We start from the raw sequence: 13,736 nt of genomic DNA on the forward strand, positions 1-13,736 counted from the left end.
TGTTTAACCATACGTCTATGTCCTACATTGGCCTTCATATTACCATGTGCTGTAAGAGGACTGTACTGTGTTTGACAATACAAGATACGTGTACTGTCACATACAACTCTCTCTTTAACCATACGTCTATGTCCTACATTGGCCTTCATATTACCATGTGCTGTAAGAGGACTGATCTGTATTTAACAATACAAGATACCTGTACTGTCACATACGACTCTCTGTTTAACCATACGTCTATGTCCTACATTGGCCTTCATATTACCATGTGCTGTAAGAGGACTGATCTGTGTTTAACAATACAAGATACCTGTACTGTCACATACAACTCTCTGTTTAACCATACGTCTATGTCCTACATTGGCCTTCATATTACCATGTGCTGTAAGAGGACTGATCTGTGTTTAACAATACAAGATACCTGTACTGTCACATAAAACTCTCTCTTTAACCATACGTCTATGTCCTACATTGGCCTTCATATTACCATGTGCTGTAAGAGGACTGTACTGTGTTTGACAATACAAGATACCTGTACTGTCACATACAACTCTCTGTTTAAGCATACGTCTTTGTCCTACATTGACCTTCATATTAACATGTGTTGTAAGAGGACTGATCTGTGTTTAACAATACAAGATACCTGCACTGTCACATACAACTCTCTGTTTAACCATACGTCTATGTCCTACATTGACCTTCATATTACCATGTGCTGTAAGAGGACTGATCTGTGTTTAACAATACAAGATACCTGTACTGTCACATAAAACTCTCTGTTTAACCATACGTCTATGTCCTACATTGACCTTCATATTACCATGTGCTGTAAGAGGACTGATCTGTGTTTAACAATACAAGATACCTGTACTGTCACATACAACTCTCTGTTTAACCATACGTCTATGTCCTACATTGGCCTTCATATTACCATGTGCTGTAAGAGGACTGATCTGTGTTTAACAATACAAGATACCTGTACTGTCACATAAAACTCTCTCTTTAACCATACGTCTATGTCCTACATTGACCTTCATATTACCATGTGCTGTAAGAGGACTGATCTGTGTTTAACAATACAAGATACCTGTACTGTCACATAAAACTCTCTGTTTAACCATACGTCTATGTCCTACATTGACCTTCATATTACCATGTGCTGTAAGAGGACTGATCTGTGTTTAACAATACAAGATACCTGTACTGTCACATACAACTCTCTTTTTAACCATACGTCTATGTCCTACATTGGCCTTCATATTACCATGTGCTGTAAGAGGACTGATCTGTGTTTAACAATACAAGATACCTGTACTGTCACATAAAACTCTCTCTTTAACCATACGTCTATGTCCTACATTGGCCTTCATATTACCATGTGCTGTAAGAGGACTGATCTGTGTTTAACAATACAAGATATCTGTACTGTCACATACAACTCTCTCTTTAACCATACGTCTATGTCCTACATTGACCTTCATATTACCATGTGCTGTAAGAGGACTGATCTGTGTTTAACAATACAAGATACCTGTACTGTCACATAAAACTCTCTGTTTAACCATACGTCTATGTCCTACATTGGCCTTCATATTACCATGTGCTGTAAGAGGACTGATCTGTGTTTAACAATACAAGATACCTGTACTGTCACATACAACTCTCTCTTTAACCATACGTCTATGTCCTACATTGACCTTCATATTACCATGTGCTGTAAGAGGACTGATCTGTGTTTAACAATACAAGATACCTGTACTGTCACATACAACTCTCTGTTTAAGCATACGTCGTTGCTTATGCAGCATATGAGTATATATGTATATATATATATATATATATATATATATATATATATATATATATATATATATATATATGTCTTATGCATACATATTTTTGTGATTGTACACAAGCAAGATTACCCTTATGATGACCGATATTCACTACCTGTGTGATAAGCACATGTGAATTGAAAAAACACAGTGTTCATCAACTACCATTACATGACAAGAGTTACTTGCAGACTCCTGAGGACAATGATGAAATGCATAGACATTTGTGGCCTACTCAGGTAAGTGTTTATGCAGACTAAAACTTAATACATGTACACCTGTTAACAACATGGGACATCTATAAATGATAAAAGACATAACAGACCTAATGTAAAAAAGGTGAACTACCTGCAATAGAACACAAAATGCAGATGTGGGTAGTGAACCCACAGCCAAACAGCTTTGCGCATTAAATTGTATGTGCTTTACTCATTGAGCTACCCTGACCAACGCCCCATCTTGAACCCTAGTCATAGTGCTGTGCACAGGTTCAGAATGTTCAGACAGTAGCACAGGTACATATTTAAATGTAAATTCTAACAGTACCAGTTCCACTGATTATTTCTGACAGCACACTGTTCTCTAGGGTTTGGAAAATACTCTTTCTAATAGATTGAGTTTTGCACCATTATTCAGTTCTGTAAATAGTCCATGCTACACTCTCTTACCCTCCTCAATTTCCACCCACACCTACGATCCTCTACATTTATGCGTTCACTAAACTCTTTTCTTCTTGCATCAAATTCCCTCTCCATCCCATCTCAACAATTCAATCACTATCACCATTACCTAACTTAATCTCGAGTTTTACTTATCACAATTCACACCTGTTTCACATCCTATTTTTTAATAGCTTTAACCCTTTACACTACATTTCTTATTAGATACTAACCACATGTAGCTTTTTCTCTCCATTTCATCACATCTTCCATCATCAATCTCCCATCTTATTACTTGCTGTGATGCCCCTACTCTGAGCCGGTAATCAAGGAACCTGAATCCTCATCACTGATACTAGAGAGGAACATTCACTTGGACCAAAAATGGCTACACCAGTATTTCCAGATACAGCTGTCTGCATCAAGTACATTTTCCCTTAAGAGCACATAGGAAAAACACTCAGTCTGGGGGCTGGTTTTCTCTTTCTCTTTCTGTCCAGATCCCCAGTAAGACTCCCCACTGGCACAGATATAGAGTTGAGTCCTCAGCCGACTGTCCAAGCCAAGTCTTCCACCACTCTCTATATGAAACAGTGCTTCATGCCCCTCCTCCAAGCAGCAGACACATGCACACACTCTTCGAGATTTGATTTACACACACATACACACACACACACACACACACACACACACACACACACACACACACACACACACACACACACACACACACACACCTGGGAAAAGCTGACACAGATTTACTAGTTATGCTCCCTTCTTCCCAGACTATATGGTAGTTATACTGGCACCAGACACTCCAAAGAAAGAAACACTAAGGCTCTTACAAGGGTACCCAATTATACTGAGTGAGATATAGTGTTTGGCCAATGCAGTAAGGTTTTCAGGAGTGCCCACTGAGTCACCAAATAGATATATATTGTAAATAAGGGTTCTACTCCTGACTATCTTATTGTTTGAGTATCTTATTGTTTTACAAAATTGTTCTTGTACTTCTTTGTTTCTCTTACCTTGTATACCAGTTTTTTTATTGTTATCTAAACCATGTATGTACTCTGTTAACTTCCTTGGAGCTTTTCTCCCCAGGACTCCACTGAAAATGGACACTTTGTGTCCAGTTGGATTTATCCTGGTAAAATAATGTTAAAATAAAATAAATAATATAAGTACTCTCAAAGGTTAAAATATTCTTTAAAGGACCAGCCACAATGACAAGTTTAAATATATTTAATACTAAATAATAAAAGAAAATGAAAATAAGGAATATCTATTTGCAACAAATGCCAGAGTTTCAGACACAGGAAATATTAAAATAATATAGATGACTAGATTCACACAGTTAGAGAAAAACTGTACTTAACTAATCTCACTATATTTTCCCGACTGATCTAAAGAATTGCTATTCCCTGGTTCACTGACTAGAGCAAGGCAAGATGAAGTAGGTGAGGGGTCCTTCTTTGTCAGGTTCCAAAAACAGAGTGCTCTGTGACTGAGAGACTTTTCTTTCTTAATACTTACAAATTACTTCCATGCTGGCTTACAGAATGACATCACTTTTGGTCATCTGACTGTTTCCCACACTACCCCCATCACTAGAAGCTGCCAGGATTTAGTGCATATGTATTACAATACATATCTCAAGCTTGGCTAAAGTTTACTGCAGCATCTGGAAGCTGTAAAACAATTTCAACACTCTGCTCTTCCTACAGAGACTAACAAATCATACTTCTTACAGAGATTGTGCCTCTGGATTCATTCAAAAATGGGATAGCATTTTTATAGCTAGGCCCAGTAATTTAATTTCAGAGCATTTTTCAAAGTTAGCTGCAGCTGGACTGTGATCAGCCTATTCGCTTCTAGTATCCTCTGTTACAATATATTCATGTCAACAGTTGCAATGCATACATTCAATCAGTTACTACATGCATGTATATTTCTTTTCTGTCCAGTAGGACCCACTGTTGATACATTTTTAACACAAACAAACCTCACAAATACATTTTCAGTACAAGCAGCTGTACAAATCAGTTTGAGATAAAAATGACATAATTCCTTACCAAACTCCAGCTAGCTGTGCTGGCATATATTACACATCCACTGCCTTACTTCTCCTGGCATAGCTGGCAATACCTCACATCATCACACTTGTAACCCCCCTCACATACCACAGGACATAATATTTTACCTTGTCTGCAGTTTTAGCTATCATATCCTGACACAACAAAAAATAGTAACCTTTAACTACCTACAAGCCTAAAAATATGCTCCCACTCTGCTCCTCTTTCTCTGTACTCCTACTGCTATCCTACATCACAGCCTATCTGGTCCTAATCCCACCAACCTATTTCTCTCTTCCACTCTTTCCTTTATAACGTATCACTGTACTAATATATCAACCCATAGTAATCACACCAAATATATTCAATATGCCACCACACACATTATATAAACATAGACTTCAAAATTCCCCTCTCTGCTCACGCAAATCAAAATATCATCTAAACACCAATATACCAAAATTCTCATTCCTAGACAAATTTTCAAAAAACATCATGTGGAAATATATACCTTAAACCAGGACTGTATACCCCATCCATACCATCCACCCATAATACCCCATCAGTACACTAACACCCAAATATGTCAAAATTGCTTCTATAAATATCTGAAGCATGTTAAAAATGGATGTGAATTTCACTTCTGAATCATAGTGTTCCCCAGATATAACAGTCAGTGAAACATGAGTCAAAACTAATACAGAAGACACTAAAATTCTCCCCCAGTTTATACTCCCTTTGCTCTGACAGAACACACAGAAAAACAGGAGGCGTAGCCATCCTCTTTTCTAACTCTTAAAAACAGGAGGTGTAGTCATTCTCTTTTCTAACTCTCTCACTTTCTCTATTCCCTTTAATAACCCACCACAATTTCACAAAGCCGAATTTCTAATCTCTTTGCTCAAAGTCAGGTTTACTATCCATCTATCTATCTATCTATCTATCTATCTATCTATCTATCTATCTATCTATCTATCTAATAGTTATCAATCTATCTGTTATATGGTTCTTTGTTTTCTCTCCTTTCCTCCCAGTGAACACTGGGGTTCCACAAGACTCCATCCTTGACCCCTTGTCTTTAATATAATTATTAACAACCTTCATAGATCTTCCCAATGTGGTTTTCTGATATGATATGCAGATGATGCCACTTTCATTTCCTCAGCAGATAGTTTCACTCATCAACAAACCTTTACACAAGATGCCTTCACCTCCATCATAAATTGTTTAAGTATGCGTAACCTCTCTGAGTAACCCTCCAGAAAGCAGCATACCTGTTGTAGATGACATCCTCTGCTGGATATTCACCAACATACTTTAGGAAACCATTATTCTTGGAGACATTAACACTGACTCACAAAACATTGTAAGTGAATGCCCCTCTGCTGGTATTGGCCTATATGGATTTATTCAATTGATAACTTGCTTTAGTCGCTACAAAAATGCTAATACCAGCTCAACCCTAGACTGGATCCTTGTCTCAAATCCTAATCTCTGCTCTTCACCATGAACCTACTCTGATTCTCTCGGTGGTTACCATCCCAGATCCCACCTGTGTCTATAGACTAACTAACCACCATACAAAACAACAGCAGTATAAGGAATCCCACAGCCTTACAAGTTTTGAACAACAGGACCTTAACAAGACTCCTAAATCCCTTAATTGGTCTCCTCCCACCATTAAATTATGCCATTTTTAGATTCGACTCACTGCTTGATTTAATAGAGATGGACAGATATATTAACATCAATGAAATAAATAGTCTACAGAAAGTCAATAAAACCCCAAAAGTTAGAAGTTTGATAAAACAAATGAACACAGTAATTAGGACTGTTCATAGAAATTCATACGATATAACAGAAGTTAATAGGGTATATTACTGTACAGCTAAATTAATAACAGATAAAATCTTACCACAAAAACACAGGGCATAAAGGGAAAGGAAGGGGAGAAATCAAATGTCATCATGCAAGTATCGAATAGGGAAAAAGTAAGACAAGAAGTGTCACTGTTAGAAGAGGATAGAAGATGGAACAGATCAACAAACATACTCAAAAGATCAACATTTATTTTATTATTTATTTAACATTTGTTTACCAGAAAGTTTGACTTGGAAAAAAGACAATTTTTAGTGGAAGCCTAGGAAAAAAACACTCTAGATGCACATCTTTGAAATGGGGGAAGAAACCCACACGAACACAATGAGGACATGCAGACTTCCCACAGAAGGCACTCCAGCCAAGAATCAAACCAGAGAACCTCTTTCTGTAAGACAACAATGCTACCACTGCACCACCATGCCATTCAACATGATAAAAGCAATGCACATTATCAGAACAGATCAGGATCTATCGTGCACTATCACAAATAATAAACTAAAAATAACAGCACAGGTAGAAAAACTTAGAAGATACACAGATAAATATAAAGGAAAAGTACAAAATAAGCAATTTATTGATGACTCAAAAAAGTTTTATAGAGAATTGAAAACAAGGCAAAGGAATTGAAACACCTCCAAAAAAAAGAAGAAATAGATACATTTTAGAGAAATATCTATGAAGATCCTGTGGAACATAACAAAGATGCTAAATGGATAAAAGAAGTAAAAGAAAGAATAAGAAGTTCAAATGTACAGGATATGAAATGGGATGAAGTAACAGCAGAGATATTAAAACAAAGTTAAGAAAAGCCTCTGACTGGAAAACACAGCCCCAGATGGAGTACCTAACTTCTGGCTGAAAGTATTAACATCTTTACATGAAGATTTAGCTATAAGTATGAACTATTTATATGCACATCTCAAACAGACACCAACCTGGTTAACAACAGGAAAAGCAATACTCCTCCTTAAGTGCAAACCTCCAAGCTATCCTAAAAACTATAGGCAAATAACTTGCCTTCCAACAACATATAAATTATACTCTAGAACTGATGCTGACAGAGTTTATAGTGATTTAGAAAACTCAATCATGGTAATAGAACAAAAGGGTAACAAAAGAAAGCCATATGAAGTAAAGGATAATTTGTTGTTAAATAAAGTCAAAATGGAGAACTGCAAAAAGGGAACAATCTAACTATGGCATGGATCGACAACAAAAGGCATCGGAGAGCATCCCACATTCATGGATAAGAGAGTGCTTAAAAATGTTTAAGATACACCCTACACTGATTGATTACATTACAGCGACCATGAAACAGTGACAAACCACTTTGCAGTTAAGCCATGATAAAGGACAAATTAGTATTCCAGGGATAAAAAAATCAGAGGGGGATATTTCAGGGTGACTCTTTGTCACCGATGTTCTTTGGTCTGGCCCTTAACTCCATTAAGTTGACTACTTAACAGATTAGGTCATAGTTACAATTTGGCTCCCAGAAAACAGCAAAGTGTAAAGATTTATCATCTTTTTGTGGATGATTTAAAACTGCATAGTTCATCAGATGAGGTACTGAAACCACAACTGCAAGTGGTCAAAACTTTTCAGATGATATAAGAATATCATTTGGTCTTGATAAATGTGCAAAAGCGACCTTTAAAGCAGGAAAACTGCAGCACCAGGAAAACATTAGTTTGGGACAGGAATGTGATATAAAATAACTTGACCAAGAGGGAGTGTATAAATATTTGCAAATTGATGAATGATAAACAATAAAACATTAACAAATGTGAATAAAACATAGAAAGGAATATTTTAGAAGACTAAAATTAATACTGAAGGCAGCAGTGACATCTAGGAATAAAGTCCAAGCTATAAACCAGTTTGCTCTTCCTGTCCTAACATATAGTTTTGGAGTGCTTGATTGGCCTCAGAAGGTGTTGCATCAGTTGGACAGAAAAACAAGAAGGATGTTTTATGCTTATCAAATGATTTATAAAAATCAGTGTATACCAAAACTATATATTTCCCATTCTGAAGGAGGTATGGGCCTCCTGGAAATTGATTACATGTATAGATCTGCAATCGTAGGACTGAATACATATCTACTGACCTTACAAGACCCAAATGTAGTGAATGTTTTAAAACATGAGGAGAGAATAAGTCTAATATAACTTCCCTGCTTAGTTTAGCAGAAGCTTATTGGTGTCAAGCTGGAATGGAAATCAACCCAGAAGCAGATAAAATCAGGCAGCAACTGAATGTGCCAAAAAACAAAAGAAAGAATATAAGGTGAAGGGCCAGATGAGAAGGCAAGCAATGTAGAAAATGTTGCAAGTACAGAAAACTCTTGGATCAACCTCATGTTGACCAGGATTAAACACAAAAATGGTTAAGGAGAGGTGAATTTAAACCAAAAGACAAAGCGTTAAAATTGGAGGCCCAAGACAGTGGACTACATACAGTACATGTTGGTTTACAAAGTCCATTGAACATGTGGGAGAAACAGACAAATGTAGTTTTTTTTTAAAACATAATTGGAAACAGTTGCACACCTTGTTGCTGGGTGTGATACACTAATGACAGAAGGACTGTATACTGAAAGGCATAATAGCATGGCAAGACAGTTGCATTGGGGGTTGTGCAAACATCATAATATTGATGTAGTTGAAAAACATTGCAAACATGAGCCACACAGCATTATAAAACCTGTTAAAGTTTATGTCACATTAGATCACGCATTACCAACAGCTCAAAAAACAGATGTGAGAAAACTAGATATAGTAGTCTATAAAAAGAAGACAAAAGTAGCATTGATCATTGAAATAGCTACACACAGTTGCTACCGTCTCTTACACACAGATAGACTTAAAGTCATAAAATGCCAGGATTTGGAGGCAAAACATGAGGGCAATGTGGAAGAAGAATACCCAGACACTTCCAACAGTAGTGGGAGGAATAGGTTTGATAATATATATGTATATATATATATATATATATATATATATATATATATATATATATATATATATATATATATATATAGTTAATCACTGTATATTAATCAGGTCAAATAATGGTAGTAGAGGTAGCAAACTTAAACTCATCCCAAGTCAAAACAATAATAAAAAATATATAATTTGAAATATTATACAGAATTACTAAGTATTCAAAAGTAATCCAAGCAGGGTAGGCAATCTGTTTCCAGTCGAAAATACATTATTAAGTAAGCAGACTGCCTACCCTACTTGGATTACTTTTGAATACTTAGTCATTCTGTATAATGTTTCAAATTATACATTTTTTATTATTTTTTTTACTTAGGAAGAGTTTAAGCTCGCAACCTCTACTACCATTATTTGATTTGATTAATATACAGTGATTAACTAGATATATATGGACGGAAAATCTTCCACACAGTGAAATTTCTTACACTGTTTTGTTTTCAAACTATACTTGTTTAGTAGGTTGTTTGAGATTTTTGGGATAACATGGAGATTAGTTGTATAAAAAAAAGAATTTACAATTGTACTTAGAAATCTTATTGAAACATGTAATTCCGTTTGAATTGCAGAAGGAGTCATTAGTGGGCACATTAAGGTGCTGTGAGGAGCACTTCTGGCTAATATCAAAGATTGAAAAAATACTAATTTCATGAACAGATGTTCAGCCCCAGAACTTGGACTGAAGCTCCAAAGGTGGTGGTGTTTCCATATTCATAAAGGAAGTGCACACCTCCAGACTAGTAGCCCAACATAACGCATCTGAGATAATTCAGGTGCAGATAACATTGGGTAAGGCAGCGATTCAGGTCTTAACCTGCTATAGGTCACCAACCATGTCCCAAGACTCACACTCCATGTTCCTAAGCACCCTAGAGAATATTAATGTTCAGCCTAACGCTCTCATACTGGACGACTTCAACTACCCCTCCATTAACTGGGAAAACTACTTATGTACCAATACACTTGCCCAACATTTCCTGGAATTCATTAATTCCAATGCCCTGGACCAGCTCGTTCTTACCCCCACTAGAGGTAGCAACATCCTTGAACTGGTCATTACTAACATGGGTGACCATTGCTTTACACCAATAGTCAACTCCTCCCTGGTTAGATCCGACCACAAACTAATCACCTTGAAAATCCACATCCACCCCCCCCCCCCCCGCAAAGTTAACCACCATGAAAAATTTCATCAAAGATAACTTTGGGCTCCTAATAACAGAGATGGCTTACTTCATGGCACCCATGCAAATGGAGATCAGTTGCATGACCACCAAATCATACACCAATGCACTGTTACGAACACATACACAAATGCATGGATCTCACCATACCCAATAGAACCAAGACACTCTCCTCCAAAAAAAGGAAGCCAATCTGGTGGTCCCCTGCCATAAACAAACTCTACAACAGAAGGAGGAAACTGATGCAGAATAAGGTGAAGTCCCAAGACTGGAAAAACTCCCTTATCAGCCTCAACAAAAAGTTGAGATCCCTCATCAAATCCTCTAAAGCTAGCTATAAAAACAGAATTGCAGCAGATAGTAAAGACAACCACAAGGCCTTCTATAATTATTTAAAGAATCTCCACGGCAATACCCAGATTTGCTCTGAGCTACTGCACAATGGTACCTTCTATACCAAGCCAACAGATATTGCCAATATACTGGCCGACAGAAATCAGTTCTAACTTTACCCCTCTCCCCCCCAAGGGACCAGTCACAATACCAGTAGATTGCCAGACACCCAGTATTACTGCTGCAGAGGTTAAAACAGCACTGTCCAAGGCCAAGAATACAGCTTCTATGGGACCTGATAATATCCCTGGCTGTGTTCTAAATGAACTACAGAGTGAACTGGCACTTCACCTGTGTGCCCTGTTCAATCACAGCCTCACCTCAGGCTTTGTCCCTACCAAATAGCGCACTGCTACAGTCATCGCTCTCCATAAAGGAGGAGCAACTACAGACCCTGGAAACTATCACCCCATTAGCCTGACTAGTCTGATATGCAAAGCTATGGAATGTATCATCATGGACCTAATAAACAAGGATATAGGGAATCTCCAAACTCTGGATCCCACACAGTTTGGCTTTGTGAAGGGTAGAGCATACTTGCTCAACTTGGTCAACTTCTTTGAGTCAGTCACCAGAGCTGTGGATGAAGGCAAGGAGGTTCATGCAACCTACTTTGATCTGGACAAGGCCTTTGACACCATTCCCCACTTAGGAATCATAGAAAAACTCACTAAGCTAGGCATCAACTCCTATATCACCAGGTGGGTTGCAAATTGGCTCACAGGTAGAATCCACAGTGTGAAAGTAGCTGACTCCAAGTCAGACTGCTGACCAGTCACAAGTGGAGTCCCACAGAGTTTGGTCCCGGTCCTCTCCTGTTTGGTATCTACTTCTCTGAAGTCCAGGCCAACATGAAGGGACTCTGGCTGACAAAGTTTGCAGATGATTGCAAGTTGGAAGGGATTACTAACTCCCCAAGTGATGTTAACATCCTACGTAAAGGCCTCACTGAGACCAACGTTTGGTGTCAGAACCATGGACTTAAGCTCAATGCCAAAAAATGTGTCATCATCCCCTTTGGAAAAACCCAGTTTCCATGAATTACCACATCAATGGTAGTCCACTAAACAAAGGAGGCATTATAAGAGATCTGGGAACACAGGTTGACAGCAACCTCTCTTTTGACCACAACATTGCCACTGTGGTCAGAAAGTCCTTCTATGTGGCACATCTCATTACTAAAGGTTTTGCATCCAGGAAGAAAGAGGTCATTGTCTCCCTCTACTCTTCCCTCATTAGGCTACTCATCGAGTACAATGCCCCATTTGGCATGTACCTCACTAAACACCTGCAACAACTGGAGAGGCAGCAAAAGTACCACACAAAAAGGATCCTATGCCTTAAACATTTGTCCTATGTGGACAGACTAAAAAACTCCAACTATTCAGTCTCATATCACCTACTTAGAGGCAATCTCTGATTGACTTACAAAGCCATGTCTGACCCAGCTCTGTTAGAAATGCTACATCTAAAGAAATCCCAATCCCTCTGCACTGCACTGTCCAGAGACCTCAACCTCATTACCACAATCAACAGAACAAGCTGGAGGGAGAGGTTCATAACCCAGAGACTGCCCATGCTATGGAACAGACTTCCCATACATGTCAAGCAGAGCCCCTCACTGGCCCTCTTCAAGAGAAATCTTGATGAGTGGATGGGAAATAGAAAATTCAACCCAGGGATCACTCCAGTGGTTTTATTCAACAGAGACACTGGGAACTAAGGTTGGGTGGCACAATGTCAGGGTAATCCTATGGGCTAGTCTTGTAAAGGCTCCAGGGTCATTAGCCTAGTACACACCTATGAACCTATGAACTTTAATCCTGCTTTGGCTTAGGAATGGGGTCTATTTCTGTCATGGTATTAATAACCCCAAAGACTTGGAGAAATTAAACAAAAAAAAGGGAATATGGTCCTTCCTTATTGGAAAAAATCATACATGATACCACTACATGAGAGAAGTGACTCTGTCAAAATAACACACTTTAGACCTATTGCTTTACTGTGTCCTCTCTCTAAAAGATTGGAAAAATGCATCCACAAAGAAATGTTAAGGAACTTTACATCATGAAAACCTATTCACCACAACCCAAAATGGCTTTACTGGTACAGCATCTGCCTTTATAGCCTTCATAGACACCATCATTAAGTCCAGGGATAAAAATAACTGCCTCTTTCTAGACCTCTCTAAAGCTTTCAGTACTGTCTCTCATCCCAATCAAAAATGGCTGCCTTAGTCTAATCTTACTGGTTTCTATCTATCTATCTATCTATCTATCTATCTATCTATCTATCTATCTATCTATCTATCTATCTAATAGTTGCCAATGCACTCAATGGTTCTCTGCTTTCTCTTCTTTCCTCCCAGTGAACACTGAGGTCACAAAGCTCCATTCTTGGCCCCCTTTTCATTAGTATATTTATCAATAATGTTCACACATCTTCCCAAGTACACAGCCAAATAAATAATAATGGATGCACATGAGGCCAGGTATAGCAGGTATAGTTGTAAACTGCACAGACTGTTGCAGAATGTCTGCAGCTGTGCCACCTACTTTTTGCACATTTTTCATTAAACCTTTTCTGTGCGCTACAGTGCTGGCAAGTCAGTACAGACTGAGGTTATAAAATCATGACAGACAGTTCAGTATCACATGTCATACCCATCTGAACACACATGCTAATGTGAATCCTGTGTAACAGACTG

This window comes from Protopterus annectens, chromosome 16.part0 (genome assembly GCF_019279795.1).
Source record: "Protopterus annectens isolate FY-2018-M chromosome 16.part0, PAN1.0, whole genome shotgun sequence".
Lineage (NCBI taxonomy): Eukaryota > Metazoa > Chordata > Ceratodontiformes > Protopteridae > Protopterus > Protopterus annectens.